Source organism: Cervus canadensis, chromosome 2, assembly GCF_019320065.1.
Source record: "Cervus canadensis isolate Bull #8, Minnesota chromosome 2, ASM1932006v1, whole genome shotgun sequence".
Lineage (NCBI taxonomy): Eukaryota > Metazoa > Chordata > Mammalia > Artiodactyla > Cervidae > Cervus > Cervus canadensis.
Window position 1 is genome coordinate 9,974,676 of NC_057387.1, and position 15,802 is coordinate 9,990,477.

Consider the following 15,802-nt stretch of genomic DNA (forward strand, 5'->3'; position numbering starts at 1 on the left):
CCTGGCCACTCAGCATAGTACAGTCTTTGGCCAGCACCAAGTCCTGGGTGTCAGATTCTTGGAGTTGCCCAGGGTAAACGTATGAAGAATGGTGCATTCTGTGCTCCTTGCTTTAGGTTTGTAATATGCATAAGCAGTTTTGCTTTTCTCAGCTCCTCTCTCTAGGTCCTAGACGAAAGGCAAGCTTGACTAGAGTGGCTGCTTCTCCCCAGGTGTCAGACTCTTCCCTTTGCATCCCAGCCTGACTGCATCGCCTTGCTCCCTGTTGCTCCCTGATCCCATCACTGGGGCTGTAGGAACGGGTAGGGAAGTATGAGCTCTTACCCTAGGATACAGTCTTCGAGTTAGAAGGGCCCTTTAAGCTCTTCTGGTTGACGCCCCTCATACTGTGATGTTCTCACTTGGCCATCGCCTGTATCTTGAGCTGTACTTGGAGGCAGGTGGTAGTGACCAGAGCTGTAGCCCCAGAAGCACACCCTGAGGCTGGGCAGAAGGGGATTCTGAGCCAGCACTTCACTCTAGTTGTAACCTTTTGAGTGGGAGTGGGGTCATGAGCACCGAGTCAGTCTTTCGATCAATGTGCTGTCATTGGGAACACAGAGGCCAGTTGTCCCCTGATGTGTCTGGGAATCAAATAGAATAAAATGAGCTGGAAGGTGAGGTTAGAAGGACTTAGATTAGACTTTCAGAAGGACCGGCATAGCGGAAACAGTGATTGTAGTATTGTTTTCTCTAGAAGGCTTTTAAAAATAGGAACTGATTTATTTGATCTGGGGTAGGTATGGAAGTCGTTATGCAAGGTTATGGAGTGATGGTCAGTTTGATTGTCTGGGGTCACCTCTAGCAAGCCCAAACAGCTGAGAAATCCTCATTCATTAAATAAGACAGTCCTGGGAGGAAAGAAAGGCAGGCTTGGAGCTGGGGAAGGTGGGGGAAGGGAGGCAGGTATTCGTGGAGGGTTGCTTGAAGACCATCTGTGTTTCATTAGAGCTGCCACACTCACCCTCCCACCGGGTGCCCTCCTTCCCACCTTCCCTCTCTGTCTGTCTGTCTCTCTCTCAAACACACAGACCACCGCTCCGTCTCCACTCCCATCCTTAATTCTAGAGAGGATGCTGAAGGAACATCATATCAGACTCCCGTTCCCTCTCCCCCAGGCTCCGTAGATACAGCGCGCAAAGCTGAGAACTGCACTGTCTTCTGGAGCCCAGTTTCCCTGTCGTCTCTGCTGCTGCCGTTCACACTGTTTCTTTCCGGAGGCAGCTTCTTTGTCTGGGGATCGAGGGTTTTCCTAAATCTCCCAGCTTTGCCCAGCCCCTGCCTGAGAAGAGCTGGACTGGGATGAAACCACAGTGAGGGAGAGGGGTGGAGGTAGAGAAGGCTTCGGGTTTTCTCTGCTGGACTGGGTGCACTCTGCTTAATTAGCATGAGAATAGAAAGACATTCTCCCTACCTCCCTTAGGGATGGAGAGGAAAGAAGAGCAAAGACTCTAGCTCTGTCCTACTCCACCAGAGATTCTGGGACTGGGGAAATGACCACTTTCACATTCCTCCGATCCCCTGAGGACCCCAGGACCCACGGTACTGAGAAAAGCTTTGATGGAGCCGGCTGGTGGATCTCCACTCCAGATTTTCCAGCTGTCCCTGTCCCCCCACCGCTCAGAGAGCAGGATGCTGAGATGGCTCGGTGATGCAGAAGGTATGTGCTTTTTCAGTTCTGGTGCTGATGCTGTGTGTGTGGTGAGGTCTCTGTGGCGCAATGGACGAGCGCGCTGGACTTCTAATCCAGAGGTTCCGGGTTCGAGTCCCGGCAGAGATGGTCACCTGGCAGGTACCTCTTTTATTTTGTGTGCTATCATGCTAGGTTGATAGTTATATTTATTCCTCCCTGGGGGTTCTGGGAAGAGAAAGAAAACCTGTTTCCTTGGGAATCCTGGACCTCCCCTCTTTTTCTGTCTCCTCCCTCTTTGTTCTTTCCCTGTTCCTCCCTTATTAATTTTCTATTGTCTAGTGAAGGCTCAGATGCCTGCTACATCTCTCTGCTCAGCCTGACACAGCCTTTGAATCCTTTGCTTCGCAGAAGAATCACTGGCAAAGAGTGACCGGGATGCCTGGTCATAGGTTTTGAAACCACTATGGCTCCATTCCTTTACCTCTGAGCGCATGAAAAGGCAGATCATCCCATATGCTGATAAGGAAAAGTGCAATTGTCCTCTAAGGTAACACTCACCTTGACCAAGATGGGTCGGGAGGTGGATGGGGTCCTGTAGAGGGTGATTTCCTATGCCATCTTTGTCAGCTATCCTTTTGTATTCCAAAGGATAGGCTTTTTGTGTGTATGCTAAAACTCATCACTCACTTCCTCATCTACAAGGTGAGATGTAATCATTGTTCTTCATCTCAGTGGAATAAACTACAGAGCAGCACGCTCATTATCAGCAGCAGACGAACTTGTCCCCAGAAAGCCAAGGTCTTATACTTCAGTGGTCTGGACTGAGAAGTTTGCAGCCTTTCCTGCTTGCAGGACAGGCTTTGAGGTTTGCATCCGAATGTTCTTTTCATAATTCTTGGTTTCCGGCAAGCAGTTTTCTCACCAACTCTCTCATCCTGCATCCACTTCAGCTCTCTTTCCCTGTTTCATCTAATGAGCCATATTCAGGAAGACTGGAAGCTTGGTCGAATTGGTTTTCTATTTTGGGCTGGTCTGGCTCTCTGCATTTCATATTGCAGCCTCTCCTCTATTAGCTAGAGGGAACCGCCTGAGCCGGGAACTGACCTCCACCTCAGGTGAACTCCGGAAACCTGAGGAGACTCACCTCTCCTCCTGACTGCTGGGGAGTCAGCATCTCTCCCTCCCAGGGCTCTGAACAGGTGACCAGAGCATGCAGGCAGCTGTCACTTGCACTCTAAAGAAGCTGGAGGGGGTGAGATCGGAGAATCCGGCCCATGCTAAGAAGTGGGGAATTGATACGGCAGGCAGGAGGACTCTGGAAGGAGATTGATTTTTTTTTTTTTTTTTTTTTAGCTTGTGTGTGTTTGCAGCAAACTGAAACTCCTGAAATTCTTTTGAAGTTAGTCTGGTACTTTTAAAGGGACTTAGGAATCTTGCAATAAGAACCAATACAGCTTTCCCTTCCTGAGGTACTTTGATGGAACACCAGTTCTGATATTAACTCTTTCCTGACAGCCCGATGGATTATGGCCTTTGGACCTGAAATCCCTGGACAGCCCTTCTGGAGCCTTTTATTTTTAGCTCAGCTTATCCTAGATCTTTTTGCTTTAAGGTCAGGCCTGAAAGGAAAAAATGGTCCCTGTGTGTGGATGGGGGCATGGAGGGTTGTAGCGAGGGAGTTTACAGAAGAGGCATTTCAGAGTTTTCAGCCATAATCCAGAATACTACCTACATCTTTCTAGTCCACCCCTCACTCCCCTGCATCATTCTGTTATAATGGTGCTGCTGAATGCTAACAGTTTTGAAAAGTAAGAGGGTTGTCCTTCTAGCACTGTGAAAGTTTGGGACAAGGGTATACATTCATCATGGCTCACTCTAAGCTTTTCTCGATTCTGGACGCTCTCTATGAATGTATTCTTTATGAAATATAATCCTTATGAAATTGTGGGAGCTGGGATGGGATGTGTGCCCAAGTAGGCAGTGAATTGAGATTCATTTAAGTGCTTGATCAGGGTGCAATATAGCCAGCTCCTCAGGTCAAGTTCTATATTAGTGAGAATTTAACTACACAGATAATTCGCCGAACCTGATTGTAGCTAGACAATGGTTTCCATTTTCTAACTTGGAATCAGGAGATCCTGGTTTAAGTTGCAACTTTGCCAAGTTTCCAAGTCTCTCTGATCTTTAGCTTGCTTATTTATTAAAACAAAGTTGTACTATCTATCTTCCAAATGTGAAAATGAATGAGAAAGCCCATTGTACAGTTCTGTATAGCTCTGTAGAGCTGTGTACGAGTGTATAGGTTTTGTTAGTTTGGGGGGTGCTTTTGTCTCACTCCTCAGCATGAAGAAAAGGTGCCTGGCCAGAGAGTAGGGAAATGACAGGCTCTGAATGATCAGCCCCTGCCTGGAACCTCCAGGGTGGCTGTATGCCACCAGCTGGGGCTGGTACTGACCTGTGCTACCCTAACAAAGAGGATGGAATGGGCTTTCTAGCTGGTGGAATCCTTCAGAGGGCAGATGGCCCCTCTGTGCCTTACATAGGTGACTTCATCTCAGCCAGGTAGGTAGAGGTCCCTGCTGGCTACACCACTGAAGGGAACTAAGAGCTTCCACTTATTTAGACATCACCCAGCTTTTAGCTCCCTCAGCCTCTGAGGGGTGATGTTTTGGGAACTTGTAGAAGAACATCGCCAGGACCAGTGGCAAGATTTTCCACATTGGTAAAAATTCCTATATATGTGCTAGCAACATTTTTCTTAACACAAGAGAGAGAATTTTTAATTTATGAATATCATAAGTATTACATTTTAAAGATATTCAGAATGTAAAATAGAAATGGGTGGATTTTTTTTTTTAATAAAGTCACTTCACTGTAGGACTCAAATGCTTCACAGGTACTGAAAATGACCATTAATTACAAAGTGTGCAGACAGGATATGTCTTATTTATTATTGTATTCTCACTGCTTGAAATATGGTCAGCATTTGATGGATATGTTTGAAAGAATTAATGCTGACTTAGATTGGCTATAAATTATGTAGGTAAGAAAGAGAAAGAACCATAGCTCCTAGGGATCAGGAGCACAGGCAATGTCTTCTTTCATTAATTCATCCACTTTACAAATATTTATCAAGCACCCACTTTATGCCACTTTCCAGGCACAGGGATCCAAAACAGCATTTCCCACTTCCCTCATGGAGTGCATATTTCTGTGACAGAGACAAAGAATAGGTAGGTAAATAATATTATGATAGAATTGTAGATAGAGATACCTGCTGGAGGAATCGATGATAAAAGAGTGATGTGAAGCCTGGTGGTCACGGAAGACTTTCCCAGGAGGTAGCATGTGAGTGAAGATAAATGAAGCAAGAGAGCCTGATGAAATCCAGATGATGGGCATTCCAAACAGAGAAACAGCAAGAGCAGAGAACCTGAGGCAGGCATGAGCTTGATGACTTTGAGAGAAAGCACAAAGTTAGTGTGGCTGGAGTGGGAACAGCGATGAAGAGAGTCATGCTCAGAGACATGCTGGACATGCTGGACATATGGGACATGCTGGAACTTCCCTAGCAGTGCAGTGGTTAAGATTCCATGCTTCTAATAAAGGGGCATGGGTTCAATCCCTGATTGGGGAACTAAGATCCCACATGCCATGGTAGTGTGGTAAAAACAAAAAAAAACAAAATATGGGGCATGTCATACAGGATAATGTACTCAGCCCCATCACAGCCAACTCTGCCTTGTGTATTAACTCTAGTATCTCCTCACTTTTTCTTTACTATCCTGCAATGAAATTTGTAGGTAATACAACTTATAAGTATAATTAAAACAAATCAGTAACATATCCTTTTTTGAAATATAAGGAAATGTAATAAATGCTATGTATCTTAATACATAAATGCCACGCTAACAGTCTTATACCTATATGAAGAATCACCTCCAATGCAATAACTATAGATGCAGACACACAAAAAAGTGCAGGTAATTATAAATATCACAAAGAATATCAATCATCAGCAGTGTTGTGATTTTCCAAACTGGTGCACACTTGTTGATAAATTTATGATCAAAACAAATTAAATATTCTTGCAAAGCATGCACCATTTTGCATTCCTGAATATTTTAGGAAATTTTAAACCATGCAGAAAACTGTATTTATATGGAAAAATGAGATAGACTTTAGGTCCAGATACCAGCAACTAGCCTTTTAGTAGGTCATTCAAAAGAAGTACACCACTTGAGGCAAGTCTTCTTTGTGTGAGATACATCTACATATTGCAGGACATATGAATCCCAGGTACCCTTCCTCTCTGTAGCTAGTAGTGGTCCCAATCATTAAGAAACAAAGCAAAAAAAAAAAAAAATACTCCACCAAATTTTCAAATCACTACCTCAGGGCTATTGCAGACCAAGTGGTAAGTCTTGTAGATCAAGCTTTCCTTCATGCTAATGAAAAGTCATTGGTGGGTTTGAGCAGAGGACTGGTAGAATCTGATTTATGTGTTAAAGGGCTAATTTTGACTGTTGGTAAAGAATAGCCTGTGTTGGGGAGAAGGGAACGTTTGCTGGTCTGTTGGACGCAACACCTTTTGGAAGCAGCCGGGTGTGGCACTGGGGTTCCCAAGTGACACCACTAGAAATGGTCCACCCACAAAAGTCATCTGTCATCTCTGGAGAGCTAGCCTGGCATGGATCATTTATATATTGTCTAGGAACTAGTTAGTTTATTGTCCTTACAATGATTCCACTTATTAGCAAAAATGTTCATGTTTGTTTGCATTTAAAAGCCATAGGAGATGGAATCTACTCTCCTAAACATGATTTCAGTGTTTATGTCTTTTTTCAGTTTCTATAGATTATAATGGAACAGAATGTCTTTAAACTTCTTTGTGTCCTCCTTGGAAGATGTATCTTTTTGCTTCTGTAATGTAATGTTGTCCTGTGATGGTTCTCCTGAGAGAATGGACGGTGGGTGAGACGGAGTCTTCTGATACGAGGAGCTGGAAAACACCAGCATTAGCGGAGGAAACGACTATGGGGACGCACGGACCCGGGTCTGCGCCAGAGGTCTGCTGTCTACTTCTGTAACTTTGGGCATGCACTAGGTTTCTTGAGCCTTGGCTTCCTATTCTAGAAACTGAGCCAACTGTTATTTAGAATTAAATAAGGTAAAATGGAAAAGGGTCTGGATAGGTAGATCCACAATGGGTGCAGAAACAAACACTAGCTTCCTTTGTTTACGGATGGTTTATCCAACCAACCTTCTTCAGATTGAGCGTTTCAAGCTAGTTTCTTGGAGATTGTGTGTGAGGCTCTGGGGGACTTAGCCATGGACCACATGTCTCCATACCTTGAAAATGCTTGGGCATAGTGGAGTGCTAGAGGGAGTAAGAAATGCATGATGCCTCTTACAGTAATTACCACCAAGAGGACTGTCTCTCTCCCGTGTTCCCTATGGAAGCTCTGGACTTCTCTCTGGGGCTCTGAGCATAGAAACCTGCAGGAATCATTAGTCCAATTCTGGGAACAAGGTTTCACAGGCCCCATGGAGAGGGCCACGTGAAGTCTTTTCAACTAGGAGAAATGCTGGGCTTTAAAACCAGGTATGAGAACCAGGGTGTCCAGAGAACAGACAGATTCCTGGGGAGCTGGGAAGAGATAGGAGTCCAGAGGTCGGCTGCTGTGTTCCTGGCCAGGGCACTTTCTGGGAGTTGCCTGCCATGGACCCAGCCCAGTCCTGAGTTTTGGAGGAGCATCATCTGGGAATCGCTCACAGCCCCTAATAATCTTCCTTTTGCTACATCTATAGTCCACTTTTGAGGAGGGACATGGTGCCATCCAAAATATCAGACAATTTAGAACCAATTATACCTATTTTGAAGGAATATGCAGCTTATTTTCTTTTCTAATTGTGCACAAACTTCCAACAGTACTTTAACATCGTTTTACTTAACTGTGCCCCTAACAGTGGAGGAGAGTGATGTTTTTACCCCCAGATGTCAGGAAGCAGAGACTGAAGTGGCTTTTGACAAGTACAATATTTCTTTGAAGTCTTATGCTTTATGCTATATTTCAGTACAGTTTTGGGGTTCTGCTTAATTATATCTGTGTTTTTAGGTACATAAATAATTATCTGGCTGCAAACTTTATAGTAAAAATAGTGTTTGGCATGTCCCACATATGAGTATCTGGTATATACTAGTTATAAAAGCACAGAAATATATTAATATTAAAAACGAGTTTGCGACCCCTGAGTGTTCACTCAGAGTTGAGGGGGGATATAGCCTGGAGACAGGGGAAGTAGTAGAAACCTGACAGAGAATGAACATTCATTCAGTTACTCATTCAACAAACGCTTACATAGCACCTACTATGTGCTAAGCATTGAAGTAGGTGCTGGCGGGACACAAGGATGGACAAAGAGAGGCACAGATTATCACGCAAATACATTGTAGAATTGTGACTATGAATGAAAGGGCAGACGATAGAGAAGAGGACATTTATGATGGGGGGAGCTGACCTCCTCAGAGGGGCCAAGGAAAGCTTCTTCCAGGAAATGTCTCTTGACCTGACTCTGAAGATCAGTAGCAAATAACCAGGCAGAGAATGAAGGAAAGAGCTTTTCAGACAGAGGAACAGGGAGCACAAAGGTCTCATGGTGGGAGAGAGAATAAATGGCTAAAAAGCGAGTGTGGTTTGACTTCAGAGAGGAAGGCAAAAAGAGGCATGAAATGAAATTGGAGAGAGACAAGAAGCTAACCCACAGGGCTTTGTCATGACTGTAGGGGTTTTATCTTTATCTGAAAAACAGGGGGAAACCACTGAAGGGTTTTAAGCCAAAGAATAACGTGATTAGCTTTGCATTTTAGAATGATTGTTCCAGCTGCTGTTCAGAGGACAGGGTGGAAGGGTGCCAAGCTGAATAGCAGCTCAGTAGTCGTGAGAAGTGAGGTTAGCTTGGATTGGGCGATGGTGGTGGTGGTGTAGTTAGAGAAAAGTAGATGGGTTTTAGAGATTTTTATGAGCAAAAATGTGCAGGATTTGGTAGTAGGTTGGCAATGGTACAGAGAGGAAGGAGCTGTCAAAGGTGACTCCAAGATTTCTGGCTTGCCTACTATTGACCAAGACAGAAAACCCTGCAAGAAGGCCAGGTTTGGGGTAAGGGAGCTCAGCTCTGAGCTTCTAACTTTAAGGTGCTTTGAAGCTGAGAGCTGGGTCAGGGCCTGAATCAATGATTTAATTTTGGGAGTCATCTGCATGTTGGTGGAATTTGAAGCCAGAAGTGTGAATGAGATCACACAAGAGGAAAAGTATAGTGAGAAGGACCTAAGAATGAGCTAAGAAAAACTCTACTGTTTAATGGCACAGTGGAAAAAGAGAAGCAATGGCAAGGGAAGTAGGAGGGAAACCAGAATATCATTTCTGAATCCAAAGGAAGGGAGCATTTCAGAAGGGACTTGATTGAGTACCACATGCTACTGCAGAGCCAAGAATAAGCAGAACTAAACTTATCCGTTAGAGTAAGAGATGTGAAAGCCAGTGGTAGTTTTTTTTTCACTTTCTATGGCGTAAAAGGGCAAGCAACCAGATTGGGGTGCAGAGGGAAGGGGAGGGGAGGATGAGGAGAGAACGCAGAAAGGCCACTCTTAGAAGTCTGGCTGAGAAGGGATGAAGGAAGGCTGGTGAGCTGGAAGGCAAGAAGAGCCAAACAAAAGTCTTTTTTTTTGTTTTTTCTTTTTAAAACTTTTCACTTTGGAAATTTTCAAATGTAAATAAATTCAACAGAGTAGTGTTGTGAACTGTCACGCACCCCTCACTTAGTTTCGGCAATGATTAACTCGTGGTCAAACTTGTACCTATATATCCACCCATTTTATCTGTGTTGTCAGCGGGAGAGACTTGAGGAAAACCCCCTGGGGAGGAAATCACTGAGAAGGAGAATCTGAATAGTCAAGAGAAAGAAATAGAGAAGAAAAGCATAAATGATGCTTAGGGTTTCTGAGAAAGTGGGAGGGGAATAGGATGTAGAGCACGCTAAAAGGGAGTCCCTTGGGTACCTGGAGAGCCACCTTCTGTCTTGCTGAAGGAAGGAAAGAGGGCAAGGTGGTAGGATGGGTGCAGATATCAATTTGCATGTTGACCTCTGGAAGATAAGACGGTTTCACCTGATGATGGAGGTGGCTCCTCCCCCTCCTCCTCTTCCTCCTCCTTGTCCTTCTTTTAAAGTAAGCGATCATGTCATCTTCTGAGAGTAATTGGGAAAAAGAGGACGTTGGTGTTTAAAGAGAGCATAGAAATCTGGGTTAGTTGTTGTGGAGAGAGAGGGAATGATGATATAGCAGAGAAGTGTGAAATATTTACTAGATGGTATTAAAGGACCAATTTGCAGGAGATAGGCTGGCTCTGAGAAACAGATCCAATTTCACACACATATATATGTACATTTGTATGTCTGGCTTGTTAATGCGAGCCTTCATAATATGCTGCTACTCTAGTCCCCAGTGGAAGAATGTGTTTAGGTACACTGTATTTATGTGTTCCACAGAGTGCGTGGACTCCACAATCTCCTGAGTGTGTAAGCGGAATATATATATCATAAAGGGAAGTGATTTTAATTCTTAAAATGTAGGTGTGTCTAACCTGGAGAAGGAAATGGCAACCCACTGCAGTATTCTTGCCTGGAGAACCCCCGTGGACAGAGGAGCCAGGCGGGCTACAGCCCCTGGGGTGGCAAAGACTGAGAGACTAATCACAGCATGGTGTATGTAACAGCACATTGGAGCTTGTGTTTCACATTAATTGGTTCAGCTCGCCACCTGCTGGAAATCTTGCTTAACAACACCAGCCTGGGTTTTCCGAGGCAAAATCTAAAATCTTTTTTCTCTGAAGTCAGTGTTCTTGCATACAGCATTTCCCTTATGACATGCGAGCTTCACTTATCAGATACTCTTTTACTTTTTTATTTGTGTGTCAAGTCACAGACATTAAACTATGTTCTTTTCCAACTTGATTTTGGTCAAAGATCACATCTATCCCATTTCAGTGCATGTGCTCTGTGAATCTCATCCATGATCCATATACAATAGAAGAGAAATAAAATGTCAGACTTATCTGAAACGGCATGAGGGAGAAGCAGATTATTGGTTAAAGGTGTATAAAGCATAAAAGATAGAGTCCAATTTTATCCAGATTAAGAGATGTCTTATTTCGTAATCCCTCAAATTCAGATGTTGTCCAAAGTTTCCTATCACAAATTCTTCTCTTCTAGGTTCTTAAAGTAAAATATTTATTTCTCCATAGTTTCCAAACTGACCCGTCAGGAAACCAGTCTGCTATAAAGTATCCTTCTCATGGGCTATCTTAATTTGAATACATTATCATTCAAAACTTTTCTCCAAGGTCTTCAGGTGACACCATTAAACCTAATATTTATCATAAACCACATCATCTTTATCCATTCTTCTGTTTATTCTTCCAGTTTCTAGGTTTTCATCAAATAATTCTTTTCCTTTGAGTTCAGTTACTCTATGGGAGAGTTCTGGGATAAATCACTCTTTTTTTATTAGTTTTTAAAAATTTCTATTTAATTTTTCTTTGGAGGATAATTGTTTTACAGTTTTGTGATAGTTTCTGTCATACATCAACAGGAATCAGCCGCAGGCATACATACGTCCCTTCCTTCTTAAACCTCCTACCTCTCCATCCCACGCCTCGAGGTTGTCACAGAGCTGGCTTTGGGTTCCAAATTCCCACTGGTTATCTATGTCACATGGGTAATGTATATGTTTCAGTGCTGCTCTCTCAAGTCATCCCACCCTCTCCCTCCTCCACTGTGAACAAAAGTCTGTTCTTCACTCCTGAGTCTCCTTTGCTGCCTTGCAAATAGGTTCATCAGTGCCATCTTTCTAGATTCCATCTGTATGCACTAGTAAACTATATTTGTCTTTCTCTTTCTGACTTACTTCACTCTGTATAATAGGCCTCATTAGCACTGACCCAAATGTGTTCCTTTTTACAGCTGAGTGATATTCCATTGTATATATGTACCACATCATCTTTATCCATTCTTCTGTCGAAGAACATCTAGGTTGCTTCCATGTCCTCACTATTGTAAATAGCTGCAATGAACTAGTGCTTCAGTGAACACTGGGGTACATGCGTCTTTTTCAGTTATGGTTTACTGAGAGTGTATGCCCAGTAGTGGGATTTCTGGGTCATATGGTAGAATCATTCCTAGTTTTTAAAGGAGTCCCCATACTGTACTCCACAGTGGCTGTATCAATTTGCATTTCCACTAACAATGCAAGAGGGGTCCCTTTTCTCCTCACTCTTCTAGCAGTGGCTAAATCACTCTTAATTGCTTCTTCTCCTTTAATTCAATCAACTCTTCATTATGGTCATTTTTTCATATACAGATAATCATGATTCACGGGGAATTTAGAGAAATGCCAGTATAAAGTACTGTTATTCACAAGAAAAGCAGCATTTGTTCATTTGCTCGGCCAGTCCTCATTAAGTGCTTACTGTGTGCCAGGAACTTTGGGAAGCACTGGGGGGATGTGGGGGACGGGACAGACGTGATTCTGATCCTTAGAGAGCTCTCTGTACAATGTGGAACGCAGACATTCATTATAGCATCCCAACATGTTCTGGTGAGCCCTCTGCTAAAAGAAATACAGAGAATGTCCTGAAATGTCTGGAAGACTGAGAGTCATGGACGTCTCCCTTGAAGAAGTGGTATGAAGCCATGGAGGAAAGGGAGAACACAAAAACTCCAGGAAGGCTATGGAATAGGAGCCAAATGCTGAGAGCCAGATTACAGAGGGGCTGATAAACCTTTTTAAGAAGTTTGGATTTTATTATAAGAACAGATACCAGCTATGAGAAGTTTTAACAGTTTGTGTATGAATGACACTCAGATTTGGATTTTGGAAAGATTATTCTAGCTGAAGTTTGGAGACAGCCTGGAGGGAAAACCCTGATGGGACAGAAGTTTCGAGGCATGTGTGATGTGGCGTTGGCTTACATTAGGACAGTGGAAAAGGAGAGAAGTGAGTGAATCTGAGAGATATTTAAGATGTTGAACAGATAAGACTTGGTGGAAATTGGTTGTAAGGCGTCACAGGAAGAGACCAGTCCAGGATGGCGCCCAGCTTTCTGGCTTGAACAAAGGGAGGTGCCCTTTAGTGAGACAGCAAGTGCTAGACAAGATGTAGATTCTCAAGGCCACAGAAGGTGAGTATTCCCCCTTGGATATGTTGAATTTGAGGTGTCTAAGGGGTATTGGGAGATATGTCTAGTGAGCAATTAGCTATATAAGCCTGGAGCACTGGAGAGGAATCCGGGCTGGAGATACAAGTCAGGACGATCAGCCTGTTGAGAGTAAATTGATGTTTTGGAAGTGGTCAATACCTCACTGAACATAAGGAAAAGAAGAATGACTAAAAAGCCCTGAGGAACACATCTTCTAAGGAATCATTAAAAGGGGGGGAGCCAGCACAGAAGACCAGCCAGAGAAGCTGTGAGATGACCAGGAGGGCCAGTGACAGAGCCAGTGGTTAGAATCATTAAAAAAAAAAAAAAAAAGACATGTGCAGCAGTGGCCAAAATTGCTGATAACAACTAATGTTTTCCTTTAAGATTTAGTGACACATGGCCTTGTCCAGTGAAGGGACATAGTCAATTTCAATGAGTTCACACACAAGTAAGGGATGAGGAAGTGGGGCAGTGAGTGCAGAAAATGAAAAAATCTGTTGTAAACTGGAGTTTAGGGACGCAGTGGGAACTGTCAGGAGAGGTATGGCTAGGGAGAAATACTGTTGTTGCTTGTTCTTTGGAAAGAAAAGGGTTGAGAATGTTTCAGTGCTCACAGAAATTATCCCACAAAGAAAGAAGGGCTGAAGGAAACAAGGGAGGAAGTATTCACTTGATAGTTTAGTCCCTAAGAAGGCAGCCAGAGGTAATAAATACATAAATAAATAAGTAAATAATTCACTATGCTTTTTTGTGTGTGTACAGAAACTGTCCTAGGACCATTAGCTCATTTGACTCTTATGCAGCCTCTCCGAGAAGTTCCATTATTATTAGCCCATTTCTTCGAGATGTGGAAACTGAGACACAGATAGGTACCAAGGCCACCCAGTACATGGTGGGGTTGGGATTCATATCGGGGTATGTGACTTGAGACTTGCACCCATGGTCACAAGGCCCTGTTGTGGGATCCACAGCCTAGCTGGAGACATAGATGGGAGGTGTCCATCCTTGCTCTTGTAAGAGGTCTGGGGAGGAGGGGCTGGTCTGGATGCAGATAGGTGTCAGATTGGTTGGCATTATCAATTTTTTAGGGATGCCGTAACAAATTACTCCACTGTGGGTGGTGTAAGAACAGAGGTTTATTCTCCCACAGTTTTGTGAGTCAGAAGTCTAATGTTAAGGTGTCATCTGCTCTCCCTCCCTCTGAAGGGGTCACTTGTCTGGGGCCGCATAACTCCGGTCTCTGCCTCTGTCTTCACTTAGCTGGCATCTCTGTGTCTCAGAACTCTTTCTGCCATTCTCTTATCAAGAGACCTGACGTTGAATATAGGGCTCACCATGAACCCAGAATGATCTCATCTTGAGACTCTTAATCACATCTGCAATGATTCTTTTTCCAAATAAGTTCACAGATTTTGAGGGCTAGGAACTGGGCATATTTTGGTGGGGTGGGGGGTGTACTATTCAATCCACTACAGTTAAAAAGATGAAGGAGTTTCTGTCTGATGGATCCCTGTATTCTATGAAGTAGAGTGTGAGTACTTTTCTGAGATTGAACTCAGAAGTAGAGGGGTTAAGTATCTGAGGAGTGAAGAAATCTGGGAGTGATTATTATTGAAATGTGGAGAGTCGACTGAATAGGAAACACAATATGTTTGTGGAGCAGCGTGAAGAATGCAGATAAAATTTGTTATCATTAACTTATAGCTGTGTGATTTTCTCTAACAGCAATTTGCAGCTGGGTACACGCATGGAGAAAGCTGACAGATGAAATGACAGGAGTTACAGTCAAGAGGGAGGGGCATGGATGGGGAAGCAGGACAGAGGAGGAGGTTTGGGGTACTGGCGGGGCAGTGGGGGGGAATTCTGTCCGTAGGAGCAAGGCTGGGTGTGTATGCAAACAGGGTCCGAGGAGGACTGATGGATGGGTCAAAAAGCAGGCGAAGCCCTGAGAGCAGTTCAGTGAACTATGTATGATACTACAAGGTTATTCTCAGAGTGTGGAGTATTTGATTGTATTGTTTTGCATGAGGAAAAGAATCTGGTTGCTGTAGAGGCAAAAGAAGGTTAATGGAAATGGACAAGTCAAGAGAGAAGGCAGGGATAGAACAAAACAGAAACAGATTCAAGGTTATAGAGAACAGTGGTTACAAGGGAGAAAGGTGATAGAGGGGTAGGGGATTAAGGGGTACAAACTACTGCGTATAAAATAAATAAGTTTCCAGGATATGTTGTCCATCATGGGGAATATAGCCAATGTTTTATCATAAGTCTGAGTGAAGTATGATCTATAAAAATACTGTGATTATGTTGTACACCTGAAACTGATATAATGTTATAAATCAACTATACTTCAGTTATTTTTTTAAAAAAAGAGAAGGCAAGATTCAGGACAAGCCATTCATGTGAACAGAGTCACACAGAAAAATGACAGGATCTGGGTGGTAAATGCTGCTGATGGTGTGATGTCTGACCTGGGGCTCAGTGGTTGGAAGAGGCTGTTGAGGTGGGTGTGGGTCCCTTGGAATGACACTAGGTGCTGTGTTAGTGAAGATTCTAAGAGAAACAGAACCAGTAGAGAGAGAGAAAGTGTGTGTGTGTCTGTGTGTGTGTTTACAGAGAGGGAGGGAGAGAGAGAGAGAGTTATTGATTGATGTATTATTAGGAACTTGCTTATGTCACTATGGAGGCTGAGAAATTCAGATCAAGGAGAACAGATAGTATAGTTCCATTCTAAGGCAGGAGAGGACTGATGTTCTAGCTTGAAGACAGGCAGAGAATTGTTTCTTAGCCTTTTATTCTACTCAGGTTGTTAATGGATTGGATGGAGCCATCACATGCGGAGGGGCAATTTGCTTTACTCAGGCTACAGATT

The 15,802-nt window shown here is 43.5% G+C and overlaps 1 non-coding gene across 1 annotated transcript; it reads left to right on the plus strand.

The window, feature by feature from the left end:
* The first annotated feature begins 1,745 nt into the window (after positions 1-1,745).
* TRNAR-UCU lies at positions 1,746-1,819 on the plus strand. Its single transcript has one exon. It is a non-coding gene; the product is annotated as a tRNA-Arg (tRNA).
* The last annotated feature ends 13,983 nt before the right edge of the window (positions 1,820-15,802 follow it).